Source organism: Oncorhynchus keta, unplaced genomic scaffold (assembly GCF_023373465.1).
Source record: "Oncorhynchus keta strain PuntledgeMale-10-30-2019 unplaced genomic scaffold, Oket_V2 Un_contig_4993_pilon_pilon, whole genome shotgun sequence".
In the NCBI taxonomy this organism is placed as follows: Eukaryota; Metazoa; Chordata; class Actinopteri; order Salmoniformes; family Salmonidae; genus Oncorhynchus; species Oncorhynchus keta.
Window position 1 is genome coordinate 1426 of NW_026288066.1, and position 18575 is coordinate 20000.

The 18575-nt window shown below is 46.3% G+C and overlaps 1 long non-coding RNA gene and 1 pseudogene across 7 annotated transcripts; both read left to right on the plus strand.

The window, feature by feature from the left end:
• Positions 1-338: 338 nt before the first annotated feature.
• LOC127925046 (E3 ubiquitin-protein ligase SMURF1-like) overlaps positions 339-18575 on the plus strand; it is a 44220-nt pseudogene continuing 25983 nt past the window's right edge.
• Positions 5385-10229, plus strand: LOC127925045 (uncharacterized). 7 transcript variants are annotated; one of them, XR_008119587.1, is made up of 4 exons: positions 5394-5653; positions 6717-6888; positions 8134-8305; positions 10184-10229. It is a non-coding gene; the product is annotated as an uncharacterized LOC127925045 (long non-coding RNA). The 7 variants fall into 7 exon arrangements; XR_008119581.1 differs by lacking the exon at positions 10184-10229 and having other exon boundaries at positions 5385-5653; positions 8134-8403; XR_008119586.1 differs by lacking the exon at positions 10184-10229 and having other exon boundaries at positions 6717-6845; positions 8134-8403.

The window sequence follows — 18575 nt, forward strand, 5'->3', positions numbered from 1 at the left end:
AGAAAAAGGAGAGGGAGATGAAGAGGGAAGCTGTGGGGTGGAAAGGGAGAGTAAGGGAGGAGGAGGGAGGGAGATGAAGAGGAGGCTGGGGAGAGAAAGGAGGAGAGAAGGGAAGCTGTGGGAGAGTAAAGGAGAAGAGGGAAGCTGTGGGGAAGAGGGAAGATGAAGAGGGAAGCTGTGGGGAAGTAAGGGAGGGAGGTGAAGAGGGAAGCTGTGGGGAGGTGAAGAGACATCTGTTGATTGGCTTACAGCAGCCAGTCACTGATCTGATTGGCTGTCAGGCTGTCTGTAGTGACATCTGTTTGGTTGACTGACAGTTGTCTGTTCTGTGTTTTTAGTCTTATGTGCCAAGAACCTTGCAAAGAAAGACTTCTTCCGTAAGTATCTCTGATCCCTCCTCTCTGTCTGTCTCCTTCCGTAGAAAGTATCTCTGATCCCTCCTCTCTGTCTGTCTCCTTCTGTAAATATCTCTGATCCCTCCTCTCTGTCTGTCTCCTTCTGTAAGTATCTCTGATCCCTATCTCTGTCTGTCTCCTTCGTAAGTATCTCACAGATCCCTCCTCTCTGTCTGTCTCCTTCTGTAAGTATCTCTGGTCCCTCCTCTCTGTCTGTCTCCTTCTGTAAGTATCTCTGATCCCTCCTCTCTGTCTGTCTCCTTCTTTCTTTCTGTCTTCCTCTCTCTTTCACATTCTACTTTATAATAAGTGTGTGTGTGTGTGTGTGTGTGTGTGTGTGTGTGTGTGTGTGTGTGTGTGTGTGTGTGTGTGTGTGTGTGTGTGTGTGTGTGTGTGTGTGTGTGTGTGTGTGTGGGTGTGTGTGTGTAGGGTTGCCGGACCCATTTGCAAAGGTCGTGGTGGATGGATCAGGACAGTGTCATTCTACAGACACAGTGAAGAGCACTCTGGACCCCAAATGGAACCAACACTATGACCTGTGAGTAAACCCACATACTGAAACCACTGCGGCCCACTGAAACCCACTGCGTCCACTGAAGCCCACTGAAACCCATTGCGGCCCACTGAAAACCCACTGCGGCCCACTGAAACCCACTGAAATCAAGCTGAAACCCATTGCGGCCCACTGAAACCCACTGCGGCCCACTGAAACCCACACACCCACTGAAACCCACTGCGGCCCACTGAAACCCACTGCGGCCCACTGAAACCCCACTGAAACCCACTGCGGCCCACTGAAACCCACTGCGGCCCACTGAAACCCACTGAAACCCACGGCCCACTGAAACCCACTGCGGCACACTGAAACCCACTGAAACCCACTGAAACCCACTGAAACCCACTGCGGCCCACTGAAACCCACTGCGGCACACTGAAACCCACTGAAACCCACTGCGGCCCACTGAAACCCACTGCGGCACACTGAAACCCACTGAAACACACTGAAACACACTGAAACGGCACATACTGAAACCCACTGAAACACACTGAAACCCACTGCGGCACACTGAAACCACACTGAAACCCACTGCGGTGAAACCCACTGAAACCCACTGCGGCCCACTGAAACCCACTGCTGCCCACTGAAACCCACTGCGGCCCACTGAAACACACTGAAACCCACTGAAACCCACTGGGCACACTGAAACCACATACTGAAACCACTGCGGCACACTGAAACCCACTGAAACCCACTGCGGCCCACTGGAAACCCACTGCTGCCCACTGAAACCACTGCGGCACACTGAATCACACTGAAAACCCACTGAAACACACTGAAACCCACTGAAACCCACACACCCACTGAAACCCACAAAATAAAGTTCTGATCCACTGCGGCCCACTGAAACCCACTGACGGGTCCCAGAGGAAACCCACTGGGCGTTGAGTTACTGAGCAAAGGGGCTGAACCCACTGGGGCCCACTGAAACCCACTGAAAACCCACTGCTCACTTCTTGAAACCCGTTGTCTGTGTCCCACTGAAACCCACTGTGGTCCGTTGAAACGTCACGTTGAAACACACTGAATGTCCGTTGTCTGAAACCGTTGTCTGAAACCGTTGTCACACCCACTGAACTGTGTAAAGTTGTCTGATCCGGTTGTCTGTGTCCGTTGTCTGTGCACTGAGTCTGGGTCAGAGTTGTCTGTGTCCGTTGTCTGTGTCCGTTGTCTTATCCGTTGTCAAGAGGGGCCGTTGTCTGGGGCTACAGTCTGTTCCCTTGTCTGATGTCCGTTGTTTTTATTGTCACTGTCCGTTGTCTGTGTCCGTTGTCTGTGTCCGTTGTCTGTGTCCGTTGTCTGTGTCCGTTGTCTGTGTCCGTTGTCTGTGTCCGTTGTCTGTGTCTGTTGTCTGTGTCTGTTGTCTGTGTCCGTTGTCTGTGTCCGTTGTCTGTACCATGCTGTGTTGTCATTAGTTGCTGCCATGCTGTGTTGTCATTAGTTGCTGCCATGCTGTGTTGCTACCATCTTGTTGCTGTGTTGCTAGCATGTTGTGTTGCTACCATGTTGTTGTTGTGTTGCTACCATGTTGTTGCTGTTTGCTAGCATGTTGTGTTGCTACCATGTTGTTGTTGTGTTGCTAGCATGTTGTGTTGCTCCCATCTTGTTGTTGTGTTGCTAGCATGTTGTTGTTGTTGTGTTGCTACCATGTTGTTGTTGTTGTGTTGCTACCATGTTGTTGTTGTGTTGCTACCATGTTGTTGCTGTTGTGTTGCTACCATGTTGTTTGCTGTGTTGCTACCATGTTGTTGTTGTGTTGCTACCATGTTGTTGCTGTGTTGTTTGAACATGCTGTGTTGCTACCATGTTGTTGCTGTGTTGCTACCTATTTGTTTGCTGTGTTGCTAGCATGCTGCTTGCTACCATGTTGTTGTTGTGTTGCTAGCGGGCTGTGTTGCTACCATGTTGTTGTTGTGTACCATGTCACATTGTGTGAAGTTGTGTCCAGCATGATGAGTGGGGAGCGGGGAGGAGCTAGTGTGTGACGACGAGCGAGGGGAGCGAGGCACGTGACGAGCGGGAGCTAACGTGACGAGTGGGGAGCGGGGAGGGAGCTAGCGTGACGAGCGGGAGCTAACGTGACGAGCGAGGAGCTAACGTAACGAGCGCGGGGAGCTAGCGTGACGAGCGGGGAGCTAGCGTGGCGAGCGAGGAGCTAGCCGGGGAGCTAGCGTGGCTAGCGTGACGAGCAGGGAGCTAGCGTGACGAGCGGGAGCTAGCGTGACGAGCGGGGAGCTAGCGTGGACGAGGCGGGGAGCTAACGTGACGAGCGGGGAGCTGGCGTGACGAGCGAGGAGCTGGCGTGACGAGCGGGGAGCTAGCGTGACGAGCGGCGGGGAGCTAGCGTGACGAGCGGGGAGCCAGCGTGACGAGCGGGGAGCTAGCGTGAACGAGCGGCGGGGAGCTAGCGTGACGCAGCGGGGAGCTAGCGTGACGAGCGGGAGCTAGCCGGGAGCTAGCGTGGCGAGCAGGGAGCTAGCGTGACGCAGCGGGAGCTAGCGTGACGAGCGGCGGGGAGCTAGCGTGACGAGCGGGGAGCTGGCGTGACGAGCGGGAGCTAGCGTGACGAGCGGCGGGGAGCTAGCGTGACGAGCGAGGAGCCAACGTGACGAGCGCGGCGGGAGCTAGCGTGACGAGCGGGAGCCAACGTGACGAGCGGCGGGAGCCGGCGTGACGAGCGGGGAGCTAACGTGACGAGCGGGGAGCTGGCGTGACGAGCGGGGAGCTGGCGTGACGAGCGGGAGCTGGCGTGACGAGCGCGGGGAGCTAACGTGACGAGCGGCGGGAGCTAGCGTGACGAGCGGCGGGAGCTAGCGTGGACGAGCGGGAGCTAGTGTGACGAGCGGGGAGCTAACGTGACGAGCGGGAGCTAGCGTGACGAGCGGGAGCTAGCGTGACGAGCGGGGAGCTAGCGTGACGAGCGGGAGCTAACGTGACGAGCGGGAGCTAGCGTGACGAGCGGGGAGCTAACGTGACGAGCGGGGAGCTAGCGTGACGAGCGGGAGCTAGCGTGACGGCGAGAGCACGTAGCAGCGAAACTAACGTGACGAGCGGGGAAACTAACGTGCTGACGAAACTAACGTGACGGCAGAGAGCTAACGTGACGGCGAGCTGGCGTGGCGAGGCTAACGTGACGGCGAGAGCTAACGTGACGGCGGGAGCCGCGTGACGACGGGGAGCTAACGTGACGAGCGGGAGCTAGCATTCACGAAGTGGGGAGCTTGCGTGTGCAGCGTTTGTGTGTGTGTCTCCCACCGTGTATACATACATATCTACCTCAAGTCACCTCAGCCCCCTGCACATCGACTCAGTACTGGTACCCACATGTATATAACCTGGTTATCATTACTCAGTACTGGTACCCTGTATATAACCTAGTTATCATTACTGGTATCCTGTGTATATAACCTAGTTATCATTACTCAGTACTGGTACCTGTGTATATAACCTAGTTATCATTACTGGTACATAATGTATATAACCTAGTTATCATTACTCAGTACTGGTACCTTCTAATGTATATAACCTGTTATCATTACTCAGTACTGGTACCTGTGTATATAACCTAGTTATCATTAGGGTACCCTGTGTATATAACCTAGTTATCATTACTGGTATCCTGTGTATATAACCTAGTTATCATTACTCAGTACTGGTACCCTGTGTATATAACCTAGTTATCATTACTCAGTACTGGTACCCTGTGTATATAACCTAGTTATCATTACTGGTATCCTGTGTATATAACCTAGTTATCATTGCCAGTACTGGTACCCTGTGTATATAACCTAGTTATCATTACTCAGTACTGGTACCCTGTATATAACCTAGTTATCATTACTCAGTACTGGTACCCTGTGTATATAACCTAGTTATCATTACTCAGTACTGGTACCTGTGTATATAACCTAGTTATCATTACTGGTACCCTGTGTATATAACCTAGTTATCATTACTCAAAAGTACTGGTACCTGTGTGTATATAACCTAGTTATCATTACTCAGTACTGGTACCCTGTGTATATAACCTGGTTATCATTACTCAGTACTGGTACCCTGTGTATATAACCTAGTTATCATTACTGGTACCCTGTGTATATGACCTGGTTATCATTACTCAGTACTGGTACCTGTTGTATATAACCTAGTTATCATTACTGGTATCCTGTGTATATAACCTAGTTATCATTACTCAGTACTGGTACCCTGTGTATATAACCTAGTTATCATTACTCAGTACTGGTACCCTGTGTATATAACCTAGTTATGATTACTGGTACCTATGTATATAACCTAGTTATCATTACTCAGTACTGGTACCCTGTATATAACCTAGTTATCATTACTCAGTACTGGTACTATGTGTATGCCAGCCTAACCTATTGGATGGTCTTGTGGTACTATAGTATTGCCAGTCCTAATCTATTGGATGGTCTTATTGGTACTATAGTATTGCCAGTCTAATCTATTGGATGGTCTTATTGGTACTATAGTATTGCCAGTCTAATCTATTGGATGGTCTTATTGGTACTATAGTATTGCCAGTCTAATCTATTGGATGGTCTTATAGGTACTATAGTATTGCCAGTCTAATCTATTGGATGGTCTTATAGGTACTATAGTATTGCCAGTCTAATCTATTGGATGGTCTTATAGGTACTATAGTATTGCCAGTCTAATCTATTGGATGGTCTTACAGGTACTATAGTATTACCAGTCTAATCTATTGGATGGTCTTACAGGTACTATAGTATTGCCAGTCTAATCTATTGGATGGTCTTACAGGTACTATAGTATTGGATGGTCTTATTGGTACTATAGTATTGCCATTCTAATCTATTGGATGGTCTTATTGGTACTATAGTATTGCCAGTCTAATCTATTGGATGGTCTTATTGGTACTATAGTATTGCCAGTCTAATCTATTGGATGGTCTTATAGGTACTATAGTATTGCCAGTCTAATCTATTGGATGGTCTTATAGGTACTATAGTATTACCAGTCTAATCTATTGGATGGTCTTATAGGTACTATAGTATTGCCAGTCTAATCTATTGGATGGTCTTACAGGTACTATAGTATTGCCAGTCTAATCTATTGGATGGTCTTATAGGCACTATAGTATTGGATGGTCTTATAGGCACTATAGTATTGCCAGTCTAATCTATTGGATGGTCTTATAGGTACTATAGTATTGCCAGTCTAATCTATTGGATGGTCTTATAGGTACTATAGTATTGCCAGTCTAATCTATTGGATGGTCTTACAGGTACTATAGTATTGGATGGTCTTATAGGTACTATAGTATTGCCAGTCTAATCTATTGGATGGTCTTACAGGTACTATAGTATTGGATGGTCTTATAGGTACTATAGTATTACCAGTCTAATCTACTGGATGGTCTTACAGGTACTATAGTATTGGATGGTCTTATTGGTACTATAGTATTGCCAGTCTAATCTATTGGATGGTCTTATAGGTACTATAGTATTGCCTAATCTATTGGATCTATTGGATGGTCTTGGTCTTATAGGTACTATAGTATTGGATGGTCTAATTATTGGTACTTATTGCCAGTACTATCTATTGGATGGTCTTATTGGTACTATAGTATTGCCAGTCTAATCTATTGGATGGTCTTATTGGTACTATAGTATTGGATGGTCTTATTGGTATGGTCTATAGTATTGCCAGTCTAATCTATTGGATGGTCTTATAGGTACTATAGTATTGCCAGTCTAATCTATTGGATGGTCTTATAGGTACTATAGTATTGCCAGTCTAATCTATTGGATGGTCTTATTGGTACTATAGTATTGCCAGTCTAATCTATTGGATGGTCTTATAGGTACTATAGTATTGCCAGTCTAATCTATTGGATGGTCTTATTGGTACTATAGTATTGCCAGTCTAATCTATTGGATGGTCTTATTGGTACTATAGTATTGCCAGTCTAATCTATTGGATGGTCTTATAGGCACTATAGTATTGGATGGTCTTACAGGTACTATAGTATTACCAGTCTAATCTATTGGATGGTCTTATAGGCACTATAGTATTGCCAGTCTAATCTATTGGATGGTCTTATAGGTACTATAGTATTGGATGGTCTTATAGGCACTATAGTATTGGATGGTCTTATAGGCACTATAGTATTGGATGGTCTTATAGGTACTATAGTATTGGATGGTCTTATAGGCACTATAGTATTGCCAGTCTAATCTATTGGATGGTCTTATAGGTACTATAGTATTGGATGGTCTTATAGGCACTATAGTATTGGATGGTCTTATAGGCACTATAGTATTGGATGGTCTTATAGGCACTATAGTATTGGATGGTCTTATAGGTACTATAGTATTGGATGGTCTTATAGGCACTATAGTATTGCCAGTCTAATCTATTGGATGGTCTTATAGGCACTATAGTATTGGATGGTCTTATAGGCACTATAGTATTGGATGGTCTTATTGGTACTATAGTATTGGATGGTCTTATAGGCACTATAGTATTGCCAGTCTAATCTATTGGATGGTCTTATAGGCACTATAGTATTGGATGGTCTTACAGGTACTATAGTATTACCAGTCTAATCTATTGGATGGTCTTATAGGCACTATAGTATTGCCAGTCTAATCTATTGGATGGTCTTATAGGTACTATAGTATTGGATGGTCTTATAGGCACTATAGTATTGGATGGTCTTATAGGCACTATAGTATTGGATGGTCTTATAGGTACTATAGTATTGGATGGTCTTATAGGCACTATAGTATTGCCAGTCTAATCTATTGGATGGTCTTATAGGTACTATAGTATTGGATGGTCTTATAGGCACTATAGTATTGGATGGTCTTATAGGCACTATAGTATTGGATGGTCTTATAGGCACTATAGTATTGGATGGTCTTATAGGTACTATAGTATTGGATGGTCTTATAGGCACTATAGTATTGCCAGTCTAATCTATTGGATGGTCTTATAGGCACTATAGTATTGGATGGTCTTATAGGCACTATAGTATTGGATGGTCTTATTGGTACTATAGTATTGGATGGTCTTATAGGCACTATAGTATTGCCAGTCTAATCTATTGGATGGTCTTATAGGTACTATAGTATTGCCAGCCTAATCTATTGGATGGTCTTATTGGTACTATAGTATTGGATGGTCTTATAGGTACTATAGTATTGCCAGTCTAATCTATTGGATGGTCTTATAGGTACTATAGTATTGCCAGTCTAATCTATTGGATGGTCTTATAGGTACTATAGTATTGCCAGTCTAATCTATTGGATGGTCTTATTGGTACTATAGTATTGCCAGTCTAATCTATTGGATGGTCTTATAGGTACTATAGTATTGCCAGCCTAATCTATTGGATGGTCTTATTGGTACTATAGTATTGCCAGTCTAATCTATTGGATGGTCTTATTGGTACTATAGTATTGCCAGTCTAATCTATTGGATGGTCTTATAGGCACTATAGTATTGGATGGTCTTACAGGTACTATAGTATTACCAGTCTAATCTATTGGATGGTCTTATAGGCACTATAGTATTGCCAGTCTAATCTATTGGATGGTCTTATAGGTACTATAGTATTGGATGGTCTTATAGGCACTATAGTATTGGATGGTCTTATAGGCACTATAGTATTGGATGGTCTTATAGGTACTATAGTATTGGATGGTCTTATAGGCACTATAGTATTGCCAGTCTAATCTATTGGATGGTCTTATAGGTACTATAGTATTGGATGGTCTTATAGGCACTATAGTATTGGATGGTCTTATAGGCACTATAGTATTGGATGGTCTTATAGGCACTATAGTATTGGATGGTCTTATAGGTACTATAGTATTGGATGGTCTTATAGGCACTATAGTATTGCCAGTCTAATCTATTGGATGGTCTTATAGGCACTATAGTATTGGATGGTCTTATAGGCACTATAGTATTGGATGGTCTTATTGGTACTATAGTATTGGATGGTCTTATAGGCACTATAGTATTGCCAGTCTAATCTATTGGATGGTCTTATAGGTACTATAGTATTGGATGGTCTTATAGGCACTATAGTATTGGATGGTCTTATAGGCACTATAGTATTGGATGGTCTTATAGGTACTATAGTATTGGATGGTCTTATAGGCACTATAGTATTGCCAGTCTAATCTATTGGATGGTCTTATAGGTACTATAGTATTGGATGGTCTTATAGGCACTATAGTATTGGATGGTCTTATAGGCACTATAGTATTGGATGGTCTTATTGGATGGTCTTATAGGCACTATAGTATTGCCAGTCTAATCTATTGGATGGTCTTATAGGCACTATAGTATTGGATGGTCTTATAGGCACTATAGTATTGGATGGTCTTATAGGCACTATAGTATTGGATGGTCTTATTGGTACTATAGTATTGGATGGTCTTATAGGCACTATAGTATTGCCAGTCTAATCTATTGGATGGTCTTATAGGTACTATAGTATTGGATGGTCTTATAGGCACTATAGTATTGGATGGTCTTATAGGCACTATAGTATTGGATGGTCTTATAGGTACTATAGTATTGGATGGTCTTATAGGCACTATAGTATTGCCAGTCTAATCTATTGGATGGTCTTATAGGTACTATAGTATTGGATGGTCTTATAGGCACTATAGTATTGGATGGTCTTATAGGCACTATAGTATTGGATGGTCTTATAGGTACTATAGTATTGGATGGTCTTATAGGCACTATAGTATTGCCAGTCTAATCTATTGGATGGTCTTATAGGCACTATAGTATTGGATGGTCTTATAGGCACTATAGTATTGGATGGTCTTATAGGTACTATAGTATTGGATGGTCTTATAGGTACTATAGTATTGGATGGTCTTATAGGTACTATAGTATTGGATGGTCTTATAGGTACTATAGTATTGGATGGTCTTATTGGTACTATAGTATTGCCAGTCTAATCTATTGGATGGTCTTATAGGTACTATAGTATTGCCAGCCTAATCTATTGGATGGTCTTATAGGTACTATAGTATTGGATGGTCTTATAGGTACTATAGTATTGGATGGTCTTATAGGCACTATAGTATTGGATGGTCTTATAGGTACTATAGTATTGGATGGTCTTATTGGTACTATAGTATTGCCAGTCTAATCTATTGGATGGTCTTATTGGCACTATAGTATTGCCAGTCTAATCTATTGGATGGTCTTATAGGTACTATAGTATTGCCAGTCTAATCTATTGGATGGTCTTATAGGTACTATAGTATTGGATGGTCTTATAGGCACTATAGTATTGGATGGTCTTATAGGTACTATAGTATTGGATGGTCTTATAGGTACTATAGTATTGGATGGTCTTATAGGTACTATAGTATTGGATGGTCTTATAGGTACTATAGTATTGGATGGTCTTATAGGCACTATAGTATTGGATGGTCTTATAGGCACTATAGTATTGGATGGTCTTATAGGCACTATAGTATTGGATGGTCTTATTGGTACTATAGTATTGGATGGTCTTATTGGTACTATAGTATTGGATGGTCTTATAGGCACTATAGTATTGGATGGTCTTATAGGCACTATAGTATTGGATGGTCTTATTGGTACTATAGTATTGGATGGTCTTATTGGTACTATAGTATTGGATGGTCTTATTGGTACTATAGTATTGGATGGTCTTATTGGTACTATAGTATTGGATGGTCTTATAGGCACTATAGTATTGGATGGTCTTATAGGCACTATAGTATTGGATGGTCTTATTGGTACTATAGTATTGGATGGTCTTATAGGCACTATAGTATTGGATGGTCTTATTGGTACTATAGTATTGGATGGTCTTATTGGTACTATAGTATTGGATGGTCTTATAGGCACTATAGTATTGGATGGTCTTATTGGTACTATAGTATTGGATGGTCTTATTGGTACTATAGTATTGGATGGTCTTATTGGTACTATAGTATTGGATGGTCTTATAGGCACTATAGTATTGGATGGTCTTATAGGCACTATAGTATTGGATGGTCTTATTGGTACTATAGTATTGGATGGTCTTATAGGCACTATAGTATTGGATGGTCTTATTGGTACTATAGTATTGGATGGTCTTATAGGCACTATAGTATTGGATGGTCTTATAGGCACTATAGTATTGGATGGTCTTATTGGTACTATAGTATTGGATGGTCTTATAGGCACTATAGTATATATATATATATTACCATTATGTTATGAAAATTTACCGTCACCAGATCATCAGCAAACAGCAGACATTTCACTTCGGATTCTAGCAGGGAGGCCGGATGCTGCAGACTGTTCTAGTGCCCTCGCTTATTCACCTTGTTGATATATATATGTTGAAGAGGGTAGGGCTTAAGCTGCATCCCTGTCTCACCCCACGACCCTGTGGGAAGAAATGTGTGTGTTTTTTGCCAATTTTAACCGCACACTTGTTGTTTGTGTACATGGATTTTATAATGTCATATGTTTTACCCCCAACACCACTTTCCATCAGTTTGTATAGCAGACCCTCATGCCAGATTGAGTCAAAGGCTTTATTGAAATGGTTTGTTTGTTGATCAATTAGGGTGAATACGTGGTCTATCGTACGATAAGTTGGTAAAAAGGTCATTTGACATTTGCTCGGTACATTGTTTACACTGAGGACGAGTCTGCTGCTAGTGTAGTAAAGTAGTGTGGCTGTTCATAAATGCAGGTATTAATTACAGTAAAGCAGTGTAGTAGTGTAGTAAAGTAGTGTGGCTGTTAATAAATGCAGGTATTAATTACAGTAAAGCAGTGTAGTAGTGTAGTAAAGTAGTGTGGCTGTTAATAAATGCAGGTATTGTGACAACACAGGCGGATGCAAGATGCAAGCAACGATGGTTTAATGAATACAGTTTACAACAGCAACAGGACAGACAGACTGTACTCAGACGGAATCCGACCCAGGGACTAGGGCGCATCTTCCAATGATAGCGTGCTGAGAAATCCAGGGGAGTGTGTCCGGATGGGTAGGAAGGAGCACAGCAGATAATCCACACAAGGACGGCGAGAGAAGAGCACAGACACCATCTCTCCTCCATCTCTCTCCCTCCATCTCTCCCTCCATCTCTCCCTCCATCTCTCCCTCCATCTCTCCTCCATCTCTCCTCCATCTCTCCCTCCACCTCTCCCTCCATCTCTCCCTCCATCTCTCCCTCCACCTCTCCCTAATCTCTCCCTCCATCTCTCCCTCCATCTCTCCTCCATCTCTCCCTCCATCTCTCCCTCCATCTCTCCCTCCATCTCTCCCTCCACCTCTCCCTAATCTCTCCCTCCATCTCTCCCTAATCTCTCCCTCCATCTCTCCCTCCACCTCTCCTAATCTCTCCCTCCATCTCTCCCTAATCTCTCCCTCCATCTCTCCCTAATCTCTCCCTCCATCTCTCCCTCCACCTCTCCCTAATCTCTCCCTCCATCTCTCCCTCCATCTCTCCCTCCATCTCTCCCTCCATCTCTCCTCCATCTCTCCCTCCACCTCTCCCTAATCTCTCCCTCCATCTCTCCCTAATCTCTCCCTCCATCTCTCCCTCCACCTCTCCCTAATCTCTCCCTCCATCTCTCCCTAATCTCTCCCTCCATCTCTCCCTCCACCTCTCCCTAATCTCTCCCTCCATCTCTCCCTCCATCTCTCCCTAATCTCTCCCTCCATCTCTCCCTCCACCTCTCCCTAATCTCTCCCTCCATCTCTCCCTCCACCTCTCCTAATCTCTCCCTCCATCTCTCCCTAATCTCTCCCTCCATCTCTCCCTCCATCTCTCCCTCCATCTCTCCCTAATCTCTCCCTCCATCTCTCCCTCCACCTCTCCCTAATCTCTCCCTCCATCTCTCCCTCCACCTCTCCTAATCTCTCCCTCCATCTCTCCCTAATCTCTCCCTCCATCTCTCCCTCCACCTCTCCCTAATCTCTCCCTCCATCTCTCCCTCCACCTCTCCTAATCTCTCCCTCCATCTCTCCCTCCATCTCTCCCTCCATCTCTCCCTCCATCTCTCTCCCTCCATCTCTCCCTCCATCTCTCCCTCCATCTCTCCCTCCATCTCTCCCTCCATCTCTCCCTCCACCTCTCCCTAATCTCTCCCTCCATCTCTCCCTCCATCTCTCCCTCCATCTCTCCCTCCGTCTCTCCCTCCATCTCTCTCCCATCTCTCTCCCCATCTCTCCCTCCATCTCTCCCTCCACCTCTCCCTAATCTCTCCCTCCATCTCTCCCTCCATCTCTCCCTCCATCTCTCTCCCATCTCTCTCCCTCCATCTCTCCCTCCACCTCTCCCTCCATCTCTCCCTCCATCTCTCCCTCCATCTCTCCCTCCATCTCTCCCTCCATCTCTCCCTCCATCTCTCCCTCCACCTCTCCCTCCATCTCTCCCTCCATCTCTCCCTCCATCAAATCAAATCAAATCAAATCAAATTTATTTATATAGCCCTTCGTACATCAGCTGATATCTCAAAGTGCTGTACAGAAACCCAGCCTAAAACCCCAAACAGCAAACAATGCAGGTGTAAAAAGCACGGTGGCTAGGAAAAACTCCCTAGAAAGGCCAAAACCTAGGAAGAAACCTAGAGAGGAACCGGGCTATGTGGGGTGGCCAGTCCTCTTCTGGCTGTGCCGGGTAGAGATTATAACAGAACATGACCAAGATGTTCAAATGTTCATAAATGACCAGCATGGTCGAATAATAATAAGGCAGAACAGTTGAAACTGGAGCAGCAGCACAGTCAGGTGGACTGGGGACAGCAAGGAGCCTTCATGTCAGGTAGTCCTGGGGCACGGTCCTAGGGCTCAGGTCAGTTGAAACTGGAGCAGGAGCATGGCCAGGTGGACTGGGGACAGCAAGGAGTCCTCATGTCAGGTAGTCCTGGGACATGGTCCTAGGGCTCAGGTCCTCCGAGAGAGAGAAAGAAAGAGAAGGAGAGAATTAGAGCACACTTAGATTCACACAGGACACCGAATAGGACAGGAGAAGTACTCCAGATATAACAAACTGACCCTAGCCCCCGACACATAAACTACTGCAGCATAAATACTGGAGGCTGAGACAGGAGGGGTCAGGAGACACTGTGGCCCCATCCGAGGACACCCCGGACAGGGCCAAACAGGAAGGATATAACCCCTCCATCTCTCCCTCCATCTCTCCCTCCATCTCTCCCCCATCTCTCTCCCCTCCATCTCTCCCTCCATCTCTCCCTCCATCTCTCCCTCCATCTCTCCCTCCATCTCTCCCTCCATCTCTCCCCCATCTCTCTCCCCATCTCTCCCTCCATCTCTCCCTCCACCTCTCCCTAATCTCTCCCTCCATCTCTCCCTCCATCTCTCCCTCCACTTCTCCCTAATCTCTCCCTCCATCTCTCCCTCCATCTCTCCCTCCATCTCTCCATCCATCTCTCTCCCATCTCTCCCTCCACTTCTCCCTAATCTCTCCCTCCATCTCTCCCTCCATCTCTCCCTCCACCTCTCCCTAATCTCTCCCTCCATCTCTCCCTCCATCTCTCCCTCCACCTCTCCCTAATCTCTCCCTCCATCTCTCCCTCCATCTCTCCCCATCTCTCCTCCATCTCTCCCTCCATCTCTCCATCCACCTCTCCCCATCTCTCCCCCATCTCTCCCTCCATCTCTCCCTCCATCTCTCCATCCACCTCTCCCCATCTCTCCCTGTATCTCCCTGCTGTTGACTGTAAAGAGCCAGAACCCCTGTGTCTCCCTGCTGTTGACTGTATAGAGCCAGAACCCCTGTATCTCCCTGTTGACTGTATAGAGCCAGAACCCTGTATCTCCCTGCTGTTGACTGTATAGAGCCAGAACCCCTGTATCTCCCTGTTGACTGTAAAGAGCCAGAACCCTGTATCTCCCTGCTGACTGTATAGAGCCAGAACCCCTGTATCTCCCTGCTGACTGTAAAGAGCCAGAACCCCTGTATCTCCCTGTTGACTGTAAAGAGCCAGAACCCCTGTATCTCCCTGCTGACTGTAAAGAGCCAGAACCCCTGTATCTCCCTGCTGTTGACTGTATAGAGCCAGAACCCCTGTATCTCCCTGTTGACTGTAAAGAGCCAGAACCCCCTGTATCTCCCTGCTGTTGACTGTAAAGAGCCAGAACCCCTGTATCTCCCTGCTGTTGACTGTATAGAGCCAGAACCCCTGTATCTCCCTGTTGACTGTATAGAGCCAGAACCCCTGTATCTCCCTGCTGACTGTATAGAGCCAGAACCCCTGTATCTCCCTGCTGACTGTATAGAGCCAGAACCCCTGTATCTCCCTGCTGACTGTAAAGAGCCAGAACCCCTGTGTCTCCCTGCTGTTGACTGTATAGAGCCAGAACCCCTGTATCTCCCTGTTGACTGTATAGAGCCAGAACCCCTGTATCTCCCTGCTGTTGACTGTATAGAGCCAGAACCCCTGTATCTCCCTGTTGACTGTAAAGAGCCAGAACCCTGTATCTCCCTGCTGTTGACTGTATAGAGCCAGAACCCCTGTATCTCCCTGCTGTTGACTGTGTAAAGAGCCAGAACCCCTGTATCTCCCTGCGGTTGACTGTATAGAGCCAGAACCCCTGTATCTCCCTGTTGACTGTATAGAGCCAGAACCCCTGTATCTCCCTGCTGACTGTATAGAGCCAGAACCCCTGTATCTCCCTGGTGTTGACTGTATAGAGCCAGAACCCCTGTATCTCCCTGCTGTTGACTGTATAGAGCCAGAACCCCTGTATCTCCCTGCTGTTGACTGTAAAGAGCCAGAACCCCTGTATCTCCCTGTTGACTGTAAAGAGCCAGAACCCTGTATCTCCTGTTGACTGTAAAGAGCCAGAACCCCTGTATCTCCCTGTTGACTGTATAGAGCCAGAACCCCTGTATCTCCCTGTTGACTGTATAGAGCCAGAACCCTGTATCTCCCTGTTGACTGTAAAGAGCCAGAACCCTGTATCTCCCTGTTGACTGTAAAGAGCCAGAACCCCTGTATCTCCCTGTTGACTGTAAAGAGCCAGAACCCCTGTATCTCCTGTTGACTGTATAGAGCCAGAACCCTGTATCTCCCTGTTGACTGTATAGAGCCAGAACCCCTGTATCTCCCTGCTGTTGACTGTATAGAGCCAGAACCCCTGTATCTCCCTGCTGTTGACTGTATAGAGCCAGAACCCCTGTATCTCCCTGTTGACTGTATAGAGCCAGAACCCTGTATCTCCCTGCTGTTGACTGTATAGAGCCAGAACCCTGTATCTCCCTGTTGACTGTAAAGAGCCAGAACCCCTGTATCTCCCTGCTGACTGTATAGAGCCAGAACCCCTGTATCTCCCTGTTGACTGTATAGAGCCAGAACCCTGTATCTCCCTGCTGTTGACTGTATAGAGCCAGAACCCCTGTATCTCCCTGTTGACTGTAAAGAGCCAGAACCCCTGTATCTCCCTGCTGACTGTATAGAGCCAGAACCCCTGTTTCTCCCTGTTGACTGTATAGAGCCAGAACCCCTGTATCTCCCTGTTGACTGTAAAGAGCCAGAACCCCTGTATCTCCCTGTTGACTGTATAGAGCCAGAACCCCTGTATCTCCCTGCTGACTGTATAGAGCCAGAACCCCTGTATCTCCCTGTTGACTGTACAGAGCCAGAACCCCTGTATCTCCCTGTTGACTGTATAGAGCCAGAACCCCTGTATCTCCCTGTTGACTGTACAGCCACACACGGCTGTTCTGTTCACCAACATGGCCACTCCAGGACACGTCTAAAATGACCTAATTAACCTGACCAAATGTCCTGCTCATTAATGCCTCTTACAGTATCCTCTGTTCTGTAACACACACACACACACACACACACACACACGCACGCACGCACACACACACACACACACACACACACACACACACACACACACACACACACACACACACACACACACACACACACACACACTCAATAGCACACACAGACCCAGCTGACATCATGTTGGCGGTCCGGCTTGTCTATGTGATGTGTCATGATGTCAGCTGGCCTTAGCAGGAAAGCCAGTCAGCTGGAGAAATGACTGTTGTCACTTCAGTTTCAACCAAAGCTGCAGGCCAGTACTGATGATCTGGTGTGTGTTTAATTTTATTTACCGTTATGTTGATTTGTTATGAAAACTTGAAATCGGCCCTAATTAATCTGTCGACCTCTATTCCGTGTGTGTGTGTGTGTGTGTGTGTGTGTGTGTGTGTGTGTGTATGTGTGTGTGTGTGTGTGTGTGTGTGTGTGTGTGTGTGTAGGTACATAGGGAAGACAGACTCCATCACCATCAGTGTGTGGAACCATAAGAAGATCCACAAGCGGCAGGGCGCCGGGTTCCTGGGCTGTATACGACTGCTGGCTAACTCCATCAGCAGACTGAAAGACACGGGCTGTAAGAGACACACACACACACACACACACACACACACACTGATCATACCAGCTGAAACAGAGCAGTACCTTCTCCTCCAGACAGCTAGACTGACCATACCAGCTGAAACAGAGCAGTACCTTCTCCTCCAGACAGCTAGACTGACCATACCAGATGAAACAGAGCAGTACCTTCTCCTCCATACAGCTAGACTGACCATACCAGCTGAAACAGAGCAGTACCTTCTCCTCCAGACAGCTAGACTGACCATACCAGCTGAAACAGAGCAGTACCTTCTCCTCCATACAGCTAGACTGACCATACCAGCTGAAACAGAGCATTACCTTCTCCAGACAGCTCGACTGACCATACCAGCTGAAACAGAGCAGTACCTTCTCCTCCATACAGCTAGACTGACCATACCAGCTGAAACAGAGCAGTACCTTCTCCTCCATACAGCTAGACTGACCATACCAGCTGAAACAGAGCAGTACCTTCTCCTCCACACAGCTAGACTGACCATACCAGCTGAAACAGAGCAGTACCTTCTCCTCCACACAGCTAGACTGACCATACCAGCTGAAACAGAGCAGTACCTTCTCCTCCATACAGCTAGACTGACCATATCAGCTGAAACAGAGCAGTATCTTCTCCAGACAGCTAGACTGACCATACCAGCTGAAACAGAGCAGTACCTTCTCCATACAGCTAGACTGACCATACCAGCTGAAACAGAGCAGTACCTTCTCCTCCATACAGCTAGACTGACCATACCAGCTGAAACAGAGCAGTACCTTCTCCTCCAGACAGCTAGACTGACCATACCAGCTGAAACAGAGCAGTACCTTCTCCTCCACACAGCTAGACTGACCATACCAGCTGAAACAGAGCAGTACCTTCTCCTCCACACAGCTAGACTGACCATACCAGCTGAAACAGAGCAGTACCTTCTCCTCCACACAGCTAGACTGACCATACCAGCTGAAACAGAGCAGTACCTTCTCCTCCATACAGCTAGACTGACCATATCAGCTGAAACAGAGCAGTATCTTCTCCAGACAGCTAGACTGACCATACCAGCTGAAACAGAGCAGTACCTTCTCCATACAGCTAGACTGACCATACCAGCTGAAACAGAGCAGTACCTTCTCCTCCATACAGCTAGACTGACCATACCAGCTGAAACAGAGCAGTACCTTCTCCTCCATAC